Source organism: the organism of the source record quoted next, unplaced genomic scaffold (assembly GCF_019419815.1).
Source record: "Pyrus x bretschneideri cultivar Hongxiangsu unplaced genomic scaffold, Pyrus_bretschneideri_v1 Contig46, whole genome shotgun sequence".
Classification (NCBI taxonomy): Eukaryota; Viridiplantae; Streptophyta; class Magnoliopsida; order Rosales; family Rosaceae; genus Pyrus; species Pyrus x bretschneideri.
Genome location: NW_025999783.1, coordinates 3,051,228 through 3,069,377, shown reverse-complemented (window position 1 = coordinate 3,069,377; position 18,150 = coordinate 3,051,228). Strand labels below are relative to the sequence as shown.

The 18,150-nt window shown below is 35.6% G+C and overlaps 1 pseudogene; it reads left to right on the top strand.

Moving 5' to 3' along the window:
* Positions 1-17,023, top strand: part of LOC125469842 — a 38,761-nt pseudogene extending 21,738 nt beyond the window's left edge.
* The last annotated feature ends 1,127 nt before the right edge of the window (positions 17,024-18,150 follow it).

The following is an 18,150-nucleotide window of genomic DNA, read 5'->3' as shown; positions in this document are numbered from 1 at the left end:
GAAGTCCAGTGAATCAGTCACGAAGTTCTTGTGTCAAATTTCCATCATAATTTTGTGAAACAAAGTACTCAAAATAAAAAGTAAGGATCGGAGATCTTGCTAAATACAAAATAGATGGCATTTGCATGCCGCATGCGCACGTTTTTTTTTCTCTTTCTGATGGAGCATCCCTGCGTTTTTAGGTCAAAAAAAAAAAAAAAAAACTGGATGAGTTGGTGATGATCGATGAGAAGAGTTACTTTTTATATAATAAATATAGCTCTCAATAATTAATTTCACAAGAGATAAGGTTAAACAAAAGGTCAATATATAGAAATAGTAGTTTAACAGAACATAAACGTTGTCAATACATGCTATCCTATCATGCCAATGAGAGTATCGTCACGCAGCTTGGTTGTCAAATTTGATTCGTAATTTGACTCCCAAATAATGCATATATATATATATATGCATACACATCAGGCGTGCTGTAGACCTTTAAATGAAACATCGTTATTGTCTTTCAATTCTTCTAAGCTTACTTATGAAGGAGTCGAGCTAGTATCACTATATTAGAATATGGATTAGCTAGAGGGGCAGACCATAAACCTAGACTCTTATGCATTTCAACTCCTAATATAATATCCAAATTTACAAAAGTAGATATTTCTTGTATGCATGTATAGTTGACCCTTGGAAGGGAAAAAATAATAAAAACTTCTTGGTCCTTAGAGGTCTCTTTCCCCAGTACGCACGCGCACAGATACAAAACCTAATGTTCAGATACTAAAGCATGGTTTTTTTCTCTCCTCATAAGAATTCATACCCGCGAAAATGGAATGAATTAATACAGAGTGTTCTCTTTGAAATCTGTACTTTTTCTCAATTAGTTACTTAATAAGATGTTAATCACATGTTTGGGCCAACTTTTACAATATTTTTCTCATGGTTCAAATTGTTCATTTTTTAGATCTTCATTAATAAATCATTCTTACGAAAATTCGTCCAAATTGGAATGTGTTTCAAAATCTAATTGTCATAAAGAAAAAAAATGACGGACAAAACGTTGTTGAAAATACAATAAAATGTTCGCGAGAACAATCAAATGACTAAATTATTTTCAATTCAGACAAATTTTTAGAAGTATGATTTGTGAATGAAGATCCAAAGAATACTAAACCGTTTGAATCATAAAAAAAAAAAACTACTGAAATTCAAATTTAATTAGTACCCAAGTAGTTCAATTATTTAAGTACCACGTCTACCTTACCAACTAATTCATTTTTTGGGGAGTCTTTTTACAGAGTATCTAACCTTTTTTTCTTCACGTGGTAGCGTGTGTGGAAATAATTCCTTTCCTTCAATCATAGCATAGTTTGCCGTTGATCATATAGTAGTATTATATAAGAGAGATAGAGAGCCACGCGGTCAAAATATCCTATTACACATCGTTATTATGTCTGTCAAATATGGCCAATTTTTTTTTATTACATCAATATTTTTACATGAAAGGTTAGAAAAGTTCAGTTAAACCACATAATAGACAGCCTAATATGGTATCAAATTCGCCATCCATAATATTCGAATATAAGACCTCTCACTTCTTAGTGAACATTACCAAATTAACAATGAGAGATTTCTCTCATTTATTCAAGACATCGGATGCATTGACTTCTACAAATCAGAAGTGAGTATTGTTATTTTGTTTGGTTTTTTGTTTTTTGTCCTCTCTCTCTTCTTAGTTTCTATCCGTTACAAGCGAAAATAACGTTACTAAAACTATGCATTCAATTCATAATATTTTAAACAAAAGAAAACAAAACTACATAGCATAATGTATCATGCACGACGAGATTGACTAGCTATTCACAATATATAGTTTGTAGTTTATAGTTTATATTTTGTTTCTATGTATGATGGAGATGGATAAAACCTAAAAATGATGCACTGAATCTTGTATATCAATAGTCATTGAAATTAATATGATTATGATTTCTCCTGTGTTAACTAACACATACAAAATAAAAAAGTATGTGAATCCTGAATTATAATTTGTAGTGTCATACCTGAAAACTCAAGAATCAAATTAATTATGGGTATTTGGTATTTGCCATATACATGTCAGCATTATTTTAGACATGTGTTTGTTAGTAAGTTGGTGAACTACTTAATAGCTACACGTTGTTAGAAGAGTATATAAGATTCAAGATCTTGTGTCTTCTATTTTCTTCTTACTATTATGAGTTGGTCCCCTACGACTTCTTCCGTTGACAACTTTACACATTCCAAGTAAGCAATATGCCCTTAATGAGCAATGCTTGATGAAAAAAAATTGTTACGTCACATTGTTGAACTAAACCACATCATGTGATAAAGGAGGATTCGATACTTAATGATAACCAATAGAGAATTGACAAGGGCCTACAGATGATGCACTATGGTAACTTGGTAAAAACGCCCATTTGTTAGATTGCATATTACTTTAACTCACGTGTGCAGAAGTGTAATGGATAACGTAAGAATATATAATCATATTAAAGTGCATGGTTAATAGAAAATTGTTTTCGTGGATAATAAAATAAGAACACAGGCTATAAATTTAAAGCTAGGTTTAGAATTCCGACCATGAACAATCAAATAAAATAAATAAAATAGAAATTATATCACATTAACTCTTCACAAATTTTATCTCCTAAAATCATTTTCTTATGTGTAACCCTGTAGGTTTCACCTAAAACTGCCAGTAGATGAATGATTAATCAAATTAATATTTTTTTACATAATTTCAACTACATTTTAATTCATTATCATGGTATCCACAAATTGAATAGTGACATCTGGTAATGAATATCAGTTGCCTAGATTAGTTAGAATATGTTTGAATTCATTAACACATAATTTGAACTTTAGTTATAGTTACAGTGTAATTCAGTTCCCTTGTCTTCCATAGTTCAATCATGTGAAACTTCCTATCGAAATCTATACATAAACATGATCATCCTGGTGTATCTCTTGTATATTGTTTTGGCCAAATACTTTTTAAGACAAATCATCATGGGGGAATATCTGCCTTCAAGATTACCTAAAGAGTGACCGATCACTTATCCTGCATTCATGTATCCTCATAGTAATGTACATAATTCCATACCTCACACTATATGTCTCCCCTGAGTTTGAGAGCTTCGTGGTGAAGTTAAAGATTATATCAATTAATATGAGATAAGTAGTGATGGTTCAAATCAAATCAAAGAACTAGTTCATTCATAAGTAGGTAATCTTCTATTCATACACTTTAAGGGTTGGTCAATGTTCAGTGAACTTGATCATATAAATGTTGTAGCACCTTTATGTCTATTCCTTATCATCACCTGCCCAATCTGAGACTTACTACTGAATACCATATAACTTGTCATGCCCCATTTTGAGATTAAGTTTACACCCTGTATTTGGACGTGATTCATACTCTAACTATAATAGCTAATCTATAATCGTTAAAATGTGAAGAAAAATATAAACAAGAAAGCTAATAATTCACATGGGCAAATAAGCAAACACAGAAACTCTATTCCAGCATTTTTTACATCATAATACAACTTCAAAAGTACTCAATAGTTCAATGAGTAGTCCTTTATTCAAACAAAAACAAAAAAGAGAAAAAGAAATTCATTTTCAACTTCAGACTTTAATAACTTTCAGACCTGAAATAACCGTCATTTGTTTTTAGTTGGGGAAACCAAATTAGGGTTTTTATCTCCGACAAACTTTTTTTTTTATTTTTTTTATTTTTATTTTTAAATTTTACCAAAAATGAATTCATTTGAAAAAATATTTCAGATCTGAAGTTGTATTTATATCAGAAACTAACTTTTGTTTTGGTACAAATCCGAAAAATTTTAGTTTTGCAGATTTCTTTTAGTGAAAAGGGTGAATAGTACCCAAGACTAGTAACTTAGCCAAAATTTTTTAATTTTTTTTCTTTTATAAGCCTATATTCTAGTTCTTGTTTTATTTTTTTGTTGGAACCAAATTCGCACACCACCATGTGTGGAGGAGATGCACAAACTCGACTACTTGCAAAGGAGCAAATGATCGTAAAATTACCTAGCCATCAGTGGGGTACCAACCAAAGCTCTTCGACAGTCAAGTTAGTATGCAATATATGAGACTCAAGTAGTAAGCAAAAGAATAGAGTATGCTGTGATTGCATTACCAAATGAACCCTAGAAGGGTGCATTTATACTAGTTGAGAGAGAGTCCTTTTAAGATATAAAGTTTGTATTAAACTGGAGAATCTCAAAGAATATCTAGGAGTAGATATTGCATCCTCTTAGGAGTGTGATTACTTGCAGCACATTGCAATCATTAAATTGGAGGACTATTCAAGAAAATTGGAAACTTATTTAATCCCCAATTAGATCAGGTTTATGTGTCTTGTGGAACAAGAATGGTCAATTTCGTTGTTTGGACTTTGCCTACCTTTTCGAGACACAAGATGATGATGGCATCACTGGTCTATTTGTGCATCTAATTCTGATAAGAGTTGTTGAGTTTATGCCTAGACTTTTGAGGTATTCATATTTTAATCTATCTTACTATGGCCTTGGAAAATCATAGTCCCATAATTGGCCCTAACAATGTATTTGAAACCGTTGTTTCACTTGAGGGAGGATAGTTTTCCAAGAATAAGAGGTTTGCACCACTTTTTGCCTTTCATTTCCTCAGTCTTTAGTGCCTTCTTAGTAAGATCCTATTCGATAATCCTAACTTTTAACATCTCATCATAGATCTCAGATGCCTTTGTCAAATCAAAGGTATAGATTTGGAACTTTCTATTTGAAACATACATGCATGCTTCCATGGCTGCATTTTGATCCCTTATTGGTTTCACTAATCCTTTAACTATCACAAGATTAGTTGGTGGAACCATCTCTGCTGCAAAGATCTCAAGGTTTTCAAATATGTCCTCTATTCATTCAGCTTGCTCCATGTATTCAAACTTCAAATGATGGACTGGTTTGTTGATTTGGAAGTAAGAAACCTTGGAAGAGTGTTGATGTTGTTGCTCTTCACATAGCACCTTCTCATATTTAGTGGCTACAACCGTAATTTCTTTTAGATCACAAAATCTTACATCGTAAATTTCTTTCTTAGAAAGATCTTCAATTCTCTTTGTGCGATGACCACTGCCTGCCTATTATCCAAGGGGAATTTGCACTTTATTTCGGTCTTGTTGAACCCCATCATGAAATCTTCAATTGACTCATACTCAAACTTCTTTACTTTAAGGAGAACGTTAGTACTGACTTCAAGTTCTATTATGTAAAAATAATCATGCCAAAACTGTTTTATCTTCAAAAGCCACACGCTGGTTGGAATACTTCTAGATGTTCTCCAAAGATGACACAGATGAATCCTTTCCACTTAAAGTAAGGAAAATTGGCCATTTGAATTTCATCGAAAAGGGATTCTATTTATCAATATAGGCTGGATAAGGTTTCTGATGTACGTGTCTTGTATTTAGTTGTTCATCAGGCCTTAGAGTTAATTTCAGTAGCCTTACTGGCCTTACTACCTCATTCCTCAATCCCTTTTTCTTACCATCATCTGGTGGTAGTATCAGATTGGGGTCTATAGAGAATTACGAGGTGGAATGTTTTTTCCTCATAACTCTGTTCATGATCATCATGCCTTCATGAATTAGGATCAAAGCCTTCTCTCCTAGTCATGAATGACTTTTGGGGACTAGCTCTACCCAACCAACTCTTCTATTGAAGGTAGGTCTCACTTTGGATGCAAAAACCTTCAGAAAACATTTCAGGCTCTTGCTTCCTTCTAATGCATTTCTTTCTTTTCCCACTAGCTACTAGAAGTAGCTTGGCCGTCAACACTATTAGGAAATATTCTCTTTCCAACACCAAATAACTGTTGGTCTTCATCACCTTTTCCTCTAAAGAGATATTCTTCACATCGTATTAGGAGTAACAAAAATCTTTGTTGCCCCTCATCCATCTTTCCTTTAATAGTTGACTATGTAGGTAAGATGAAAGACATAATAGTTTCTCCTTTTCCCAGATAAAGGATAGTCTCTCAGATGAGCCTATGAAACTACTTAACTGGTTTGATATGAATGAGAGCCCTTGGTTTACCTTGGTTCGATGGTTGTTGGTGGACAAGCACATATTTCTGATATTAGTTATATTGTCAAGAGTAATCATCTCCTATGATTTCAACACATTATCCATTGTTGATTGCACTTCTTCAGCCATATCACCCTTGTTGGATTATGTAGATGATTTAGTATCTCGAGAACTCATTGGTGTCTCAATGAGTTTGGACCCTTTATCCTTCCCTACCACCTTCTTTGGCGAGTTTAGATATGAAAGAGTAACCCTAAACATTTCCTCAGAATCTCTCAATCTTTCTTCTTTGTGTCTTGGCATAAAACAACAAGAAATAGATCCCATCGGGCATGCCAAAATATATTCATGTGAAAACAAACACAGTTGGCTCGCAGAGTGGTTTTGTTTTCCAGTTGATATAGTCTACACTTTGGCTTACTAACAGGCTTAGTAAATTCCTTTATTTGTTGATTATCAGGCATGCCACTGTTGAAATCTGCCAACATAATATGTATTTATTTAGAATAGATTATATATATGCTGAATACTTGCACCATAAGGAATAAAATTTCTTTATAAAGGATTGTGCCAATGTTTAGCTCAAGTTTGGTTCTTTTAAATACCCCACATGTTAAGAACTTTAATTGTTTGTCGATATTGGACCAAAAACTACTAAGATGAGGTAAATATAAACTGGTTAATATTAAAGATGCTTTCTTGTAAACGGTTACCACCAAAGAGACTAATTGTCTTAAGGCTGGTAAATCGATACTACGCAAAAGTGGCAGCAAAGCAAATTCTAATTGGTCTTTGAGTCTAAAAGAGAGTTTCCTAAAGTTATAAGGTCTTGGTTTCAATTGATCTTTTGGTAAGACAAAAGGAATGAAATAAGTAAAGTGGTAAGATTTTGGCTAAAAAGCTTAGTCTGTCTTGTTGAATGATTTAGGTGTGTTTTGCTTTGAGTCATTTACTTGTATTTATAGACTTTGCATTTCTTCTTTAGTACTGCTTATGTCTTCATTTGAAGCCGACCTAAGATTACTCTCCGAAAAGTAATACACCAATAAAAAAGTAATCCATAATATATGGGCAGTGATTGTTGATTAGTATAACCAAGTGAAGGAATAATTTGTGAAAACAAGTTCATTTGAGCAACATATATTCATGCAATTAACAATTAAAGGCAAAATCATGCTTGTATGCACTCAAAAACAAAACTTTACCCATGAAATTCAAGGCCTAGTAGTTGTGGTGAACCAATACTCAATTCAAATCTTAAAGAAAATAGTTGAGAAACTTTTATATTTTTGAAGCACCTCTTTGCTTAGTAAAGGATATTCACCCATATGAGGACCTTGTTTCCTTAGTCTCCTTGCTCCTTGGCTCCATGGATGTGGATGGAGGAACTTTGCTTCTTGGCTCCATGACTTCTTGGCTATGGATGAAGGAATGAATTCTCCAAGTTCCCAAGAAAGGGAATCTCTAAGTTTCCACACCAAGTAGAGCATTGAGGAAGAGATGAGTGACCTAGGAAGAGATGGATGCTAGTCCATTCTTCCTAGGGTGACTGGCCTCCTAAGAGAAGAGAGAGCTTTTTGTGTTTTTCTCTTTTCTCTCTAGAAAACCCTTATGAGAAAATGGGTTATAATTTACTTTTATAGCCACTTACATTGAGTGGCATAATTGAAGTTAAAACCAATTCTCCCTCACACTCTCTATGCCCGGCCATGTGGGTTCATTGGGCTTTCATGCCTTTTGTGTTTTCAAGTTGTCATACAACTTGAGTTATTGGACTTGATATTCGAAACCCATTGGGCCTTGAGGCCCAAAACTAACCCGAGGTCTAAAACGAACTTATTCATTTGATTAATTAACATATTAATTAATTCTAGCCATAAATAATTAAACCATTTAATTATCCTTACTCATCTCTCTTGTTTCTTCAATCTCTACCTTACACGGTGTACGATCCATTAGGTTCCTTTTAGCAAGGCAGTGGGCAATTAGAACTCTTCAAATCGAATGTGAATTGAAACTTACTTTTCAATTCTCCCTTTAGTGATTATACACCTTTAGGGCTTCCAAAAACCATGAGCGACACCTAGCAATATGTCATGGCTACCCAAGCTAATCAGAAAAGGTGGAGAACCTATTCAGTTTGGGAGTACAATGCAATACGATCTTTCTCCAATACAATACTTTTGACCACATTGTTTGATTTGATAGTTTATTCATGTCTACTATCCAATGTGATTCTCTTACTTATATGATTACCTTGAATGTGATTTGGAACGAAATCCTAAATCTCATTCATACTCTGGCCAGAGATTCTTAATCATAGAGTATTCTCCCTCAAACGGTTTAAGAGATCATTTGTTGTGCATTCACTTGCCTCCATGGCTAAGTGGCTTAACCCCAACTATGTCGTGGACACCCTTTGACGGAGTGACTTTGACATAGTCAAAGATCAATGACCTAACCATAAGACAACTATGATGCTTCAGATCAAAGGACTACTTTGCATTATCCCAACCATGAGTTTTCATGTCACATGAGTATGAGAACTCCTTGTTGATCGCATTTAGTGGACTCATTCTCTATTGAGCACCTACATGCTTGTCTTGGTGTCAGTCGCACCAATGACTCGAGACCAGTCACTCTCTCTTAGAGAAGACATAACACGTACTGATCTTAACAGATTGTCAATGCCCAATTGGCCTATGATCAAGAATGTTTAGGATATGTATACGAAAAAGAATGGTCTCATGAATCTAACTTCTTTAGATCACATTCTCCCAATTACATATTCTTGGACTTATCATTTAAGCATGTAACATTTATATGAGACGGATTTAAACAATAATCTTTGCTCTTTAAATTAAACTAGATTAGTTTAACATGTGAAATGTCCATAAAGTATCATCATATGATTGGTTTTAGGGCATATTTCCAAAACCAAGATGGTGGTTTTTCCTAAATCCAAGTTACCTTTCCTCTAAAAACATCAAAGCACTTCGCAAAGTTCCCAGCCATCGAGAGAGAAAACTTGAACTTGGCATCTTGGACAAGTCAAACAGTAATATGGGGCTTGACTGTTCAGTTAGAGTAATGTAAAGACCCAAATCTCCATATTTTTACTTTAAAAATCTTACCAGGCCAAACCAAGGGCCAATATTATTTTTTAGCGTAAACATCAATGACTGCTCTTTCTTTTTCGAATTTCACTTACATAATTTCCAAACAATGAAATTTGTAATTAACAAGATTCTAATTTATGGAAATTTTAATTTCATCATTTTTGGCAATTTCTAACAATTTGCAAATGTCTTAATCCAAACATAATGTTATAGATTTCGAGAATTTTGAATTTCATATCCGAATTTTTTTGAAGTGTTATGAACTTATTCTAATATAAAAACTTCAAAAATTTCTGATTTTTTCATAGTTGTTTACTCAAATTATTCTAAACTTATTCTGATATATTTTGTAATCAATTTTTCTTATTTACTGGTAAGACGTATGAAACTTCTTATGAATCGGGAGCTAAAATGCATGACAAAAGAGGAAGAACCGATTGGCATGTTGACATGCTCATCCGCGAGTATGATCTTAACATGATTGAATTCAAGTCCTACAGAGCGAGTGTACCATCAAGTACCAAGTAAAATAGGTTTGAGAAAGAACTCTATATTAAATAATCAATGGTGCATTATATCCATTCTCAAGCTGAAGTTGATTGATGTAGTTGCTTGTAGTTTTCTTTTATCATTGAGATTTAGTTGGTGTCTAAATTTTTATTCATTGTCTTATATTAAATATATATTTAAATACTAAAAAGGATAAACATACTAGTATAGCACAAAATTAATTGAATTTATACATATGCATACTCAATATTAAGAAAGAATAATAAACTGCATGTATGAAAAAGCTAGGGAATATTCAAAAACTCATAAAATATATAAATTTCCAAATTATGTTCCGATGTTTCTGAACATCCCATTCCGAATTTGAAATTTGTGATCCGACCTAATCCGGTTCCAAAATTTTAGACAAAAATTAGAAAGGTTATTTCTGATCTGATCCTTCTATTAAAACACCCTAGTTCTTCCTATATCATTTTCACCATGGATTTACTCTAGCAGTGATGAAAAAAAGGAAAAGGTTACGGGCCTCGTTAATATTATCTTATACCCTTCATTAATTCCATCCATATATATTTATGTTACTTTGTTAATGTTGATTCTAAAATCGTTCGATACTTGGTCAGGAGGAGGTTGAAATGCCTCTGTGAGTCTTTCTAGCTCCCGAAAGAGGTGGATAACCATGACTTGCCACTAGTTGTCCCTCTTTTTCAAAAATAAAATAAAATTGATCGATAATAGTCGTTTAATGTCGGCAAAAAGATATACACGACCTTAAGTGTACTACTAACACAAAAAATGTCTTTTTATGTAAAAAAATTATTGTTAAAATGTTTAAGAGTAATTAATTATCTCTACATTGTGCGTTTGTTGCATCGGATTATCGCATACTGGACTAGCTTCAAGGATTAAGTTAGACTAACTTAGATTAGACTAAAGCATACTAACTTAGTAAATCGTTTGGTGCAGTGTCCGATTAAAAAAACAGAATAATTAATAAATTATTATAATATTATAATATTTAATATATATCTAATGATATTTTATTATGAATTCATCCTTTTTTTATTTTTTTTCTTAAAATTCTGAACACTCTTCTACCTCTCTCTAGAGGGTACTTTCTTCCTCTTTGGTTCTATCGCCATTATTTCCCTTCCTCCCATCTTTCTTTCCCACAAAACGCATCAAAGTTCAAATCCATTTTTTCTACAAAACACTTCAAAACCATTTTTTCTGCAAAATCATCCCCAAAGCTAATCTCTCCTCCCTCTCCATCTCTCCATCTCTTTTTGTTCCCAAAGCTACTCTCTCCCCTTCTCTATCCATTTTTCTCCGGAATTTTCTGGGAAAAAGAAAAAATTGTCTAGGAAGTTTCGAGAATAAGGAATAATTTTTCTATTAAGATTGTTATTGTTATTGTCTTGCTTTTTTTTTTCTTTTTTTTTTTTTTTTTTCCTTGAATTTTGGTGGCTGGTTTTTGAGATTTAGGTTGTGGGTGGGGTTGGGTTTCAGATCCAGGCATGGGTGGGGCAAACAGAGTTGCCCAGAAGCATGCTTGTAGACTTGCAATGCAGACATTGTACGCAGTTTTGGAAATAGGACTAGCAATCCTATGGTTTTTAGGGGATTCGCTAAGACTGGCTAATCCCATGGTTAGTCGAGACGAGTAAATGTTAGTGCCATTAAAGTAAATCCCAGTAGGTAACAAACAAGGTTAGACCTTTATTCTAGTCTAGTCCAATGAGAGTTAACAAGGCAAACAAACTCCCCATTAAGGTCCTAGATTCGATATCCTCCCCTAAAAAGTAAATCGCTTCTATAAAAAACAGAGTGCTCTTATATAAATATCAAAAGGTGGAAAAATCAAGATTTAGGAAAAGTGGAATATGCCAATTGTCGGGAAAATGAGAAATTCGTTCCTACATCCGTTTTATGAGTATAATCTCTGTTACGATAGATTATAGATGTTAATTGACTAAATAGAAATAAGGCCTAAGACTAGATATCGGATAGTTGTTCTTGAAACTCTTTGGGAGAGAGTTTATAGGAAGAGAGAATTAAAAAGACAGCAGCTACTTAGTATTGCAGTTTTATGATATTCCTCTTCACTGATATATAAGTAAGATGTTTAAGTGTTGGAGAACAATTTAGAAACAATAAAATAACAGATGTACAAAACTAAAATACTTATACTTTATTATTCACAAATACTTGCAATACAGAATACAATAGCACAATAATTACAAAAATTAATATGATACTAACTTGAATGAATTGAAGGTAGAGGCTAGCGCAAACGATATGTCTTTCGAACAGTATTTCCGTCCCACTCGTGTGCTTGTGGTTCTACAACGTCTGCTCGACCAGGATACAACTACCTAATTCTACAACCCGCACTGGATTATAGAACTCTAGCGAATTGCTTTGTGAGTTTACTCTGTGGAAAGTTTGTACGGAAGATAAGGAGGAAGAAGAAAAGATAATCATTGATGGAAATGAGGACTCCAGTTATATAGGCTCTTTCATACCTCTTCAAACACCTTTTGGATGTATCTGAAGCTATACAGCTCTTTCCAAAAAGATACAACTCTTTCCAAAGAGTTGTGTCTATTAATCAAAACGTTTTTACTTAATTTAATTAAAAACTTAATTCGAAATTAAAACTAATTGATCAACTTAATTTTAATTCCTTGTCTTGATTAATTAATATTAATTAATATTAATATTATAGTATAATCATCAAGCCTAATCCACACAACCATAAGGCCCAAGCCTTCAATCCATTTCCAAATGGTCCAAGTTCTAATTACTAAGAAAAAAGAATAAGCCTATATAAAGGCTAGTGAAAAAATACTGTTGACCAATGTGGGACAATAGGGTCTCAAACTCCAACATTAAGTTCAAATCTTATAAATAGCGAGTCCATAACCAATTTATTCCTATCAATATTGGGTTTTCCCCACATAAAAGTGCTTCTATTAGTGACACCATTACACCAATGGCGCATTAGGGTATAAATTATTGCTTATTTTTCTGGCCGCCCTTACAACATAACTAATGTTGGTAAGATATTTGCTTCCTTACCTCCTTGTATAATGGGTGTGTGTGTGTTACCCCTCGTCATGCAGCACACTCATGAGTGAAAATATTACTAATTACCCTTTGAATTCCGTATAGATGTAGCTGGATTTATAATATTTAAAATCTATGATTGTGGTGTGACTTCATCAGATATTAATATAATTTTTTTGTCATAAGCCTAGTTGATGTCATTCAAATGACTCTTCATGCCTAAAATATATAGATTTTGTTCTAATTAGTAAAATCTAGATGTGAAGAGATTTTTTAATATGTCGAAAATACAATCTAGTATATTAAATATCATAATATAAGTGGTTGAATATAAAAATTCTAAAAGTATCGGGTGCATGCTCAATTCTCACGCAATGTTGCGGAGGAAGCTGAAAGCGGGAAGTGTGTATGGAACCTGGAGAAGTAGGTGGTCAGTTAATTATTTGAATATTCTGGGAGACTATTATTGCGCATTGTCAATATTTTTGTCTAGAAGAGTGCGACTCTAAGCTGAAGATAATAAAAAAAATGAGCGATGCTAAATATTTTTAAACGTTATTATGTTGTCAGATTATTTATAATGATTAGTAATCATTATATAGAAGAGAAAATCAAAATAAGATTTCTATAATCTAAGTATATTTTTAATTACCATTCAATATCATGGTCTGGTGATATTTTTCTTCATTTTTAAATAAGAGGTTTTAGGTTCGAATATTATGAATTGAGAATTCAATACCAAACTAGGTTACACATTCTGTGGTCTAGCCGAAATCCTCCATCTCTTTAGTGTAAAACATATTGTTGTACTAAAAAAATATATTTTTAATTAATTTGTTCATAAAGTATATTTTTTATTTAAGTATATTTTAAATTTATTTTAATTAATTTCTATGTCAAAAATACACTCAATAATATTGATTAATTTTTTTGCTAATTTTCATGGAATCTCATCCCTTTTCTTAATTTAACGATTCAATTATATCTAGGGAGGGTCAAGATTAATTTGATGGAAATATAATAATAAATATATTAATATTTAAGAATATTAAAATATCTGAATTATTTCTAACTTTATACAAAAATGTATGTAACTTTTTCTTAATTACTGCTACTATTGTCATTAATGGTTATTTCTCATTTTTTTTTTCGTCTCCAAAAATTCAAGTATGATCGAATTGAAATGTACCATTGTTCTTTGAAATTAAACATTGAGATGTACCAACACAATTTCTTCTTGAATTGAAATTAAAATGTATGCTTACTAATTCGAAATGTACCTATTCCGAATTGAAATACATCTATATTGGCTTGAAACGTATTGATAGGTTTTAGGATTACACATAACTTGCTGTTATGTTTAATGCATACTAAAATCATGATAATATATGTGACAGTCCGCTCCGAAAATTTTAAAACGTACGTGTGAAAAGACGATTTTGCCCCTAGTGTTATTTTTTTTTTCGTTGTGTGATTGTTTGAGTTGGTGTGGCTGGTTTTGCACCACACATTTTCCCCCACACTTTCCCTTCACTTTTTCCCCTAGCCCTGCACCCATCCCGTGCCATTTCCCTTCCCATTTTCATACCCATGTGTACGGACACACTCCAAAATCACCCAAATCTTCACAGATCGAAGAAACAAAATGCATATCCATGCTCGTGAGGTCCATTGGAGTCTAACCATACCCATTTCAGGTAAGAATACCTTCGTTTTCCCGTCGAACTCGGGATACCCGATTTTTGGTACTGTTCATGCACACGTAAATTCTTATGTTTTTGGGAATTTCAAGCTTGTAGGAAGCTTGGTGAGGTCCTTGGGAGGCTCGGGGTGGTTCGTTTGAAGGTTTTGGACGTCGGGATCACGAGTTTCGAGGTTGGCCGGAGTTGGGGGTATTTTCCCGGCGAGATTTCGTGGATTTTAGCACTTAAAAGTGGTATGATCTTGTTCCTCTCGTTGTAAGCTTCAATTTGGTACCAATTTTGTGAAATTTGATTGAAAAACGAAGAAGATATCACGATTTGAATTTGTCCCGATTTTCCGGCACCGGAGCCTCGCCGGAGAAGACGACGGAATATTTCGTCAGTTTGGACAGAATATTCCTAACGCCGTTGACGGAACCCGTTAAAGTTAACGGAATATTCCTGACGGCGTTAACTGACGCCGTCAGCGTGCCAAGCACGTGCTGGCGCGTAGGGGCGCGTGCGACGGTGAAAAATTATTTTAGAAATATGGGGATGTTCCTGAGGTTGAGTAGATCACGTTGGTGTATTGATACACCCCATTTGAGCATTGTATGAGAAGTTATTTCTTAAGTTTGGTTATGTGCTTTAAAATTAATGTTTTTATAGTTGTTTCGCATATAGGTGAATCCTATCCCGAAGACGAGCGTGGTCACTCGAGGCAGGGGGGTTACGACCCTTCCACTTACCAGTGAGTGGGCTTTTAGTTTTCCGTATATACCTATATACTTATACTTTTCCCAGAAATTGATTTAGAACGTTTATTCGTTATATGCCATGCCTATAGTTTTGCCGATGTTTATGCATTGTTAATTGTTTATATATATGTATGTTTGGTGCTGCGGATGCATAGGTAAGTGCCAGGTGAGTTGTGATTTATGTTTACTTTCAGTAGTGATTTGAGATGCATAGAGAGCTCATAACCTTCACCCTCGGTGTTAGTGCTCCCGCCCAGAGTTGGGCACAGTCCTTCATGTGATGTTCACCTCCCGCACCACACGCTCAGCTTGGATCCAAGTTAGGTGCACAGTCCTGTCGTACAGACCACTCTAGGTGGTTCCGACTCGTAGGTGACCGGCGATTATTCGCACAGCCTTCACGTGATCGTAGCACTTGAGCGTATATATGTTACACCCAGGCCTGTCGTACAGACCACTTTAGGTGGTTCTGACTCGTGTGCAAGTCTAGTTAGTGAGATGGAGATTTGAGCTCTAGATTCAGCCGTACAGGTCACGTTAGGTGATTCCAGCTGACAGATTATATGATATTGATGCGATATTACCTGAGCACTTGCATTTTATTTTGAGGTTTTGGCATAGCATATTCTTGAGCATGATTTATATATATATATATATATATATATATATATTCTATTTTTTTGGGAAGTATACAGGTTTTACGGCGAGGGGTTAGAACTTATTTATTAAATGGTTTTCGAAAAGCTTTGTTTTTGCCCACTCACGCTTTTGTTTTGCGCCCCTCCAGAATCTAGTTGGCTAACACGTTTGGTGGCTTCCCTGAGGATTTCCCCGGCATATCTGACAGACCACCACCAGTGTAGGACCACCTTCAGGTGTACTTTTGTTGCGTCGTTTTCTCCTGGACTGCATTAGGCTTTCATGCTCTGAACTTAGTGTCGCACTTACGCTTGCACTTGTTTGTTATTACTTTATGTAAGGCTAGTTTTTATTTATTCGTACTATTTATATTATTATTTTATTAGCTTCCGCACTGTGCACATGGTTACGTCACTCCCACGTGACGGCCAACATGCCCTGATCTCGATCGGGGTGTGTCAGTTTGGTATCAGAGCCTAGGTTTGGCAGTCCTGTGCTTTTGTGAGTATTCTAATGGTTTTGGTGTCTTCTGTCAGAATTATGCTGCCTCGTCGGGAACCACGTCGCTCTGCTAAGCCTAGTATCCCTGATATTGCTCAGCTGGGGGAAGCTATTGCTACAACTATTCAGTCGGCGATCCGCCCTCCCCAGAGGACCCCTCTGGAGACTATGTATAATTTGAAGTTGGATAAGTTTGAAGGCAAAGAGGGCCATGAGGGTGCGGAGCGATGGTTAGAGCATATTGAGAAGACTTTTCGTGTTTTGCACAGTCAGGGGAATCTCCTTATCGAAAAGTAGGTTGAGACGACCTCGTGATTTTTGGGTAAGGAGTTTGCGTCCTGGTGGGAGCAGGAACTTCGTCGTTTGACTCCAGCTGAGAAGACTAATTGGGATGTTTTCCGAGAGTTGTTCAGGAGAAGGTTTGTACCTCCTGAGTATATTGATCGAAAGAAGCAAGAATTCACTGAGTTGAGACAGGGGAAGTTGACAGCGAATGAGTACTACTGGAGGTTCACTGATTTGTCTCGCTATCATCCAGATGTTGCTGGTAATCCAGCGGAGATGCTTCGTCGTTTCCATTTAGGCACCGAGAAGAAGTGGCGTTCGATGGCGACCACTACCCACTGTGATACCTAGCAGGAGTTTTATGAGATTCTGCTGAGAATTAAGGATTCAGAAAATATGCCGAGTGAGAGTGAGAAAGAAGAGAAAGATGGTAATCAGAGGAAAGATGATAAGGGTAAAGGTCAGGCGTCGCTCGGACCTCGTAGGACACAGAACTTCAAGAGGGGTGGCACTAGTTCTAGCTCTTCTAGCGGGGGTTTTAGCTCCACTGGTCAGGGACGTGGAGGTAGGTTTGCTGGTGGTGCTAGAGGCCAGAGACAGGGTGATGCTGGTAGAGGTAGGGCCCTAGTTTGCCGCAGGTGCAATAATCAGCATTTTGGTGAGTGTAGGCGTGGTAGCAGTGGTTGCTTTACTTGTGAGCAGATCAGACATCAGGCTGCAAATTGTCCCCAGAGTCAGCAGCAGAAGCCGCAGCAGACTTTCTTGCCACCACCTGTACCGATTCAGCAGATTCAGGGTCCGGGTAGTTATGGGCAGACAGGTCGAGGTGGTGTCTACTACTATCGGGCGATGCTGTTCCTTAAGCCTCGGGACAATATCAGTATCCCCAGGACCCATATTCCCAGAGCGGTTATCCTCCGTATTCTGGCGGCTATACGTCGTATCCTCCCGTTCCAGCAGGTGGGCCTCAGTGGTTTCAAGGAGGACAGATTCAGCAGGGGGAGATTGCTACGAGTAGTGCGGGGTCTTCGAGGCAGTCTGGTCAGCCCAGTCAGGGGCGTGGCACTCAGAGTTGTGGTGGCCAGACGAGTAGAGGTCGAGGTGGACGACAGTAGACCCAGGGGCGTATTCATAATATTTCTCTGCAGGATGCTCAGAACAACCCAGATTTGATCATGGGTACGTTAAATATCCTTGGTTATTTTGCTAGAGTATTAATTGATTGTGGTGCTACACATTCTGTGATTTCTCATACATTTGCTCAAGTGACGCAACCTCGCCCCACACCTCTAGGGTATGATTTAGAGTTTGCTATGCTTAGAGGGGAGAAATGTATTGTAGATCGTGTGTACCCAGGATGTCCAATGTTAGTGGAGGTTGTTGTTATGCCAGCTGATCTTATCCCGTTAGATATTGTTGACTTTGATGTGATTCTGGGCACAGATTGGTTGCATTTCAATCGTGCCAATAT